The sequence below is a fragment of the Pteropus alecto genome, unplaced genomic scaffold (genome assembly GCF_000325575.1).
Source record: "Pteropus alecto unplaced genomic scaffold, ASM32557v1 scaffold157, whole genome shotgun sequence".
Taxonomy (NCBI): domain Eukaryota; kingdom Metazoa; phylum Chordata; class Mammalia; order Chiroptera; family Pteropodidae; genus Pteropus; species Pteropus alecto.
This window is the reverse complement of record NW_006440626.1, coordinates 3,438,007-3,444,940: the sequence shown is the minus strand read 5'-3', so window position 1 is coordinate 3,444,940 and position 6,934 is coordinate 3,438,007.

Here is a 6,934-nt window from a genome sequence, read left to right as displayed (position 1 = left end):
GGGGAAAGTGGGTGGCACGAGGCAAGAGGCTCAAAGATTTGGGGGCTGATAGGAATGCATCTGTCAAAATCAATCAGATTGTGCATTTTAAATGGATGAATTTTATTGTGAGAATTTGATCAGGATTGAATTGACTCTAAAGATCACGCTGGGAAGAACTGACGTCTTGACATAATTGAGTCTTCCTTAGTGTTAACATGGACTATCTCTCCATTTAACTCTTGTTCAGTATCTTTCACCAGAGTTTTGTAGGTTTCCTCATACAGATTTGGTATGATAGAAATTTTTTAAATGCACTTGATATATTCAGTATGGGGTTTGTGCATGTAATTGCTATCAGTCTTTGAGGTCAGGGTCAGATCCGCTTAAGTAACAGATGGCCACGACAACATTTGCAGATATGGGTACAAGAAATGCTGACAAAGAGGAGAATCTGTCAGATTCCTTTAGAATCTGGATTCTCATCCCAGCCCAGCCCCTAACTTTCTGTTTGGCATCTGGCAAGAGATTGCCTTTTGCAGGCCTTAACCAAGAGGTCAGGCTGGCTCGGTGAATCCCCAAACTGACCCGGGTCTAGGGTGGTCCCGGAGAAATCTGTACAACTGAAAACTGCCCCTGGTATTTCTCATCTCTGGGATCCACTGAGCTATTTGAAGTAAAGGTTCCCAAATTTCCTCCCATCAGTCATGCTGGCTGTTGCATTCGGTAATTGTTTCACGATGGCCCTGGGCCCATAGAGATACTTAACCGCTCGGTTCATTAAGTAGAGGAGCCCAAAGACACTCAATGTTTACGTCCTAACAACTGCACACCTTTTGGGCGCCACACACCTTCCTGAACCTTGCAATCAGACCGAACACCGCCACTCTCGTTCCCCATTCCACACTGGTTTACGCGCAATATTCGCTTTTCATCACAGCAGCCTCCAAAAACCTCGGCTTCGCGAAGATGTGGCATTATCAAAAGGAAGGTGGTGCCGGCCGACGTCAAAACTCCCTCGGGCTAGCAGTTTGCGCAGTATCGGACAGCTGTCACTGTGTGTTGTGGGCCGAATGATGTGTCCCCTCCCTTTATGTGTTGAAGTCCTAACTCTCAGTACCTCGGACTAGGACTGCATTTGAAGATCTAATTAAGGTCATATGGGTAGGTTCTAATCCAATATGACAGGTGCCTTTATAAGAAGAGATTAGGACACAAATATGCACACACACAGAGGAAAGACGATTGAGGACCCAGTGAGAAGGTGGCCACCTGCAAGACAAAGAGAGGCCTCAGGAGAAACACAACCTGTTTAAGAAACACAATCTTAAACTTCCAGAACTGTGAGAAAATAAAGTTCTGTTGTTTAAGCTCCCCTGTCTGTGATATTTTGTTATATGGCAGCCTCGCAAACGGACACCCTAGGCTTCCCCTGAGTTCCCTGCCATGCCTCAGAGGGCCTCGAGAACTGCACACCAGGGGGCTTAAGTGCTGATGAGTCTGACCCCACTCAAACCAGTTATGGCGATAAATGGACACACTGCCAGGGTTCAAGTCAGCCAGTGAATGTCATTTAGCATAAACCAACACTTCTGCCCCAATAACACACCTGATTCTTTGCTTCAGCAGATATCAGTCACCAGTTAGATGAGTTACCCTAGGCCGGTGATTTAGGTCACCAGTTGGCAAGTGGCATAGACCAGGAGAAAGCTGGCCATGAACTGGACAGGATGGTAGCCATGGGAATGCAGAAAGGTATACGTATTGGGATATGTTTTGCGGTGAGAAGTAGTTTTGATTCAGAACTTGCAGATGGATTTGTGAGTGGGAAAGAGCAGAATCAAAGATGATTCCTAGGTTTTGTTTATAATGTAGTTATATTTCTATTATGACTATACTCTTTCATCCCACAGTTTTTACTGAGAGCCTACTAAATGCCATGCTGTGTCCGAGGTGCTGGGACACAAAGGTGGGAAAGATAAGGTTCCTGCTTTCACTTGATTAAGAGTGTGGGTGTTGGAGCTAGACTGCCTGGGTTCAAATCCCAGCTCTGCCACTTAGCTGTGTGACCTTGAGCAGGTTACTTAACCTACTCAAAAGTCAGTTTTCACATCTGTAAAATGGGGATAATAATGGAATCCATCCGCCTCCTGTTAGAACTGTTATAAGGATTTAAAAAGTTAATACATTAAAGCACAGAATAGTGCTTAACTTAATGAGTACAAGCATTCTATAAGTTTTAGCTTTTACAACTCAGTGGAAGGCGGCAGAAAATAAACATTATCTTGTGATAAGTTCACAATGAAGAAAATTAAAAAGGGTGATGTGATAAAGAGCTTCATGGGTGCTCAGGAGATGACATTTAAACTGCGACCTAAATGGCGAGAAGGAGCGTCTCTAGGAAAAGAATATTCTAGAAAGAAACAATAAATGTAAATTTTCCCAGGCAAGAATAAGCTCGGCATGTTCTAGCAACAGGAAGAAGGGCAGTAGGGCCAGAATTCAACGAGAGACGGGGAAAATGATGCCAAATGCAGTTGGCGAGGCGGGCAGCTGGCAGGTCGCGCCTTTTCTTCCACTGAAGGGAGTTAAATTTTAAGAACTGCGAGGGGCAAGGAGAATGTTTTAAGGAGGAAGATGGCATAGTTTGACTTACAATTTAAGAAATCGGTCAGGCTGTTGTGTGAATAGGTTTCAGGTGGCAAGAGAGGATGCAGGGAAACGAGTTAGGAGGCCAGGGCTGCAGGCAAGAAGTGATGGCGACCTCATCTGGGGTGGCAGGGGACGGAGGTAAAAGGGCAGATCCGGGTTGTGTCTTAGACATAGAATCAACTAGACTTGAACTTTACGCACAAGTTCTCTTGGACAAAGATGGGGAAATTCAGCCTCACACCGGTCACAGGTGTTTAAGTCTGCAGCACAGACTTAGGTCTGCAGACTCAGGGCTTTAGATTCAGACAAATGTGGATCTGAATTCTGGGTCCATCACTGTGTGACCTTATACAAATCACCTTCACAGCTCCCACCTGTGTAAAATTTAGATGACAATACTTAACTCGAAGGGTAGTTGTGAAAGTTAAATAAGATGATGTACGCAAAGCGCTTCGCACAGAATCTGGCCGCACAGAAAGAGCTCAATGAATGTGAGCTGTTACCATTTTTATCAGTCACTGGACATTTCCACATTCATTCCAATGAAATAACTGCAAGAGTTCTCTCCTGGCCTCCCTGCCTCCATTCCACCTGCTCCGATAAATATATCCTCGGCCTCAACTCGGCCGCAGACCTTTACCTAAAACGTAAACCAATTCTGTCATTCCCCTTTCATAAACACTAGAATGTCTCCCACTGCCTACAGATTAAAACCAAATGTCTTAGAATAACATCCAAGGGCCCTCAGACCCGGGACACTGCTTGTCTGCTTCTCCAGCCCGTTCCCACATCCTAGCCCATAGCTATGCTAAATTATTTCAGTCCCCTGATCCAACTTCCCACCCTCTTCCCTATGCTGTGTCCTCTGCGGAGGGATCCTTTCCCCTTGTGTCCCTGATAAACGACTCAGCTTAAACACCGCTCATCTTGATACCTCTGCCCTGATGCCCGGGCAGAATTGCTCTCTCCTTCCTGTTACCATTGCCCACGGCACACAGTTCCCGTACATCACTGATCGCTCGGCGGGTACCTGTAACCTCCACCTGTGAACTCATGGAGGGCAGGCACTGTGGTGCCACTGTGTGACCGCTGTTCCATGACCCCAAAACCCCCGCACAGGGACCGCTCGATGAACGAGCGAGAGGAGGAGACCTTTATGAACACACCTCTTCAGGGGGTTCTGTTTAGCGGCTGACTGGTGGTCTCGGGGGGACTTCACGCCGACGTGGCTAGGAGAAAGGGCTTTGGAATCAGAAAGTAATGTGCAGAAACGCCGCCTCCACTACATTCACTGTGGGACCCTGAATCCGTTACTTAACCTAAAACTCGGTTTCTTCAACTGGAAAACGGGAATAATAATTAGAGGGCTCACAGTTTGGTGAGGGTACCTGACGTGTAAATTAAAAATAACATCAATGTCACTTGGTTTTGTTCGGAAAAGTCAGGGGGAGCTTCCAGGCAGAGGAGATGCTCAGGCCATGTCTTGAAGGAGGAGACTAAGTGTCGCCCAGGGAGAGAAGAGCCCAGGCACAGGGGCATCACGTGCAAAGGCACCAAGATGACTGAGCCTCTGTGCAAAGACCTGCCACCAGCTCTGAACAGCGCACGCGCAGGGAACACGCTGGGCATGTTGGGAGACGCTGGATCAGGCAGGGCCCTGGCTGGATAAGAGATGGGAAACCAAAAGGGGTTTTCTCTATTTTTTTAACAATTTTATTGCGGTATAATATACATCCCATAAAACTCATCTCTTTTATGTGTACAATTCAGTAAGTTTTAGTAAATGTACGGAGTTGTGCCACCATCCCCATAATCCAGTTTTGGATTTCATCCCCCCACGAAGATCCCTGCAGTGTGTTTGCAGTCAGCGCCTCTCTGCACCTCCACCCCAGCCAACCACTGAGCTTCTTCCTGACTGTACAAACGTCTTTCCGCCAAAGGCGAAAAAACAAATAACCTGATCAGATTTATACGTTTTTAAGAAAACAGAGTTGCGGAGGTCAGTTGGAGGAGGGTTCAGACGGAAGGCCACCTCTGTCGCAATTTCCCTCAGGGGTCGGCTTTAAGCATCTGAAGGCCTTTTAACAATCTATGACTCCTCCTTCTTACTGGCCATCTTAGAATTTCCACTTTTTTTGTAAGTAACGCCTAATTGGTCCAAGCGTCAGCTCAGTAGTCAGTCCCATTAATCAATACTGTGTGCATTCAAAACAGGAAACCAGTGGCATTTTCAGATTCAACTGTCATCAGTAGGAGAAAATGCGCTTGCAATTCGATTTGTTACCTAAGGCCCACATTTTTGTTTTACATCTCTCTTTGAGATGTTAGGAATGTATTGAAGGAATTGCTGCTGTTGGTACCCGGATGGCACCACATAGTATTTAGAAAGGGGGCTCTAACGTCACGTGGATTTACAGCCACTTATCTCCTGTGCTGTTGAGGGCGTGGGCTATTTTTTTTAAGGCTAATTGATTTCAAGGTGATCGGCTGAAGCGAGCAAAAGGCATGGTGGGTTGTCATGAGGATGAAATAAAATACTCGAAAGCACTTGGCATAAGTAGATGCTCATTAAATATTTCTGGACTCTGACCCCAGATCAACAATGTGAGGAGTGAGGTTTAGTGAAAAGTTTTTTTCGGCACCAATAGGGCTGGTTTCCTAAGCTTTGCAAGGTTTACTTGTTTCCTAAGCTTCAGCTCCTCGTTTCTAAAAAGGAAAAGAACTCCTGCCTTTAAAGTTTGTACTTAGGATAAACGAGGTTATAGCATAGGTGAAAACGCTTAGCCCAGAAAACACCTGCACACATCACAAACGCTAGGAATCAGCCCCAATTCCCTTTCACAGGCCACAGCATCTCCCTCTGTGTATTTGCCAGAGTTTGTGGTGACAGATGTCACCTGTGCAACCTCTCTGCATGTATTAGTAAACACATTCCTCAAAAATGGGCATTTGTTAGGTACCTGCCAATTAACTTTACACATCCAGAATAGTATTGCCAAATTAAATAAACAATTTCAGCTCCTTGAGTTGATACTTCAAAATCCCTACTTACATTTCTCATGTTCCTTCCAATAATTTCCTAGAGAAGGTGGACCTGTCAATAGAAAGGACAAAAATTATTATTTACCACCAGTGTCCCCAAAATAACTCTTAGAAAGCTTAAAAAACAGTTGCAATTTTCAGAACTCAGTCAGTCCCTCACCCAACTATCTCCTAGTTTTGACTTCAGCTAAAGGGCTGCTCACAGTTGGTCCAGCCCAAACCACAAAGAAACATTAAATAATAATAATGATTAAAATCTGTATACTGGTGATCTAGGTTGCTGGGATACAGTTGTTGGTAGTTGGGGAGGGGCCAGCAGATCCAGCAAAGCATTGTTTTAAACTGGTAGCTGGGAGCTTAGATGAAGTCACAAGCTGGTTGAGTTTTGGAGCTTTACGCTCATCCAAGGCAGTTATCCTGAAAAACCTTTGAATTATTGAATAGTAACGCTGTCTGTTCTCCCTGATCTAATAAATCTCTCTAGGACACAATTTCGTCGTCTGTAAAAGGCAGCTAATAAAAATGCTTACTCGGTGAGTCATGAGGCATTATCTATGATAACGTTGTTGAAAGTGTCCTGCCCATTGCGAAGCCTTCCTTACATAATAGTTCTTAGTTTTCCTAAGTCCAGTCATTTTTACGGAGGAGAAAGCGTGGCTTCTACAGATCAAACGCCTCCCAAGGTCTTACAGACACTAGGGCAGAGCTCTGCTCGGTTATCTCCAGCCATCAAATCCTTCCCAATTGTCAAGGTGTCCACGTTTTCCTCAGTCTAGCGCTGTGGGCCAAGGGCCAAAAGTGCCAGGTTCGCATCCCAGCTCTGCCTCTTTCACTATCCCAGGACATATGCTGGTGCCCTGAGCGCCACGGCTGCCGGCGCGGGAAGGAAGGGGCGGTGACCGCGCCAGGCCAGCCTAGGTGCTTAACAGTGGCAGTTACCCTTGGTCAGTCCACTTATCACTCACTCACTCCCTCTCCTGGTTTCTGCCCGCGCCGTGGGTGCAATCAAGGCCCGGAATCTCTGCGGACTCGCTGGGTGCCAGGCACTGTGCTCATTGCTCCGGCCGAGAACCGCCCCTCACCTCAGTGTAACTAAGACAAAGGGGTGGGGTCCCGCCGTCCCCCCGCTCACCGCCACTGGTCGCAAGCCAGGGCGGCCGTCCCAGCTCTGCCGGCCCTAGCTCAGTGGCTCTCCAGCCTCGCTGCCCCCTACGCCCCGCAGCGCCTGCCTCCTACACGGCCGTCACTGACCCGCACCAGA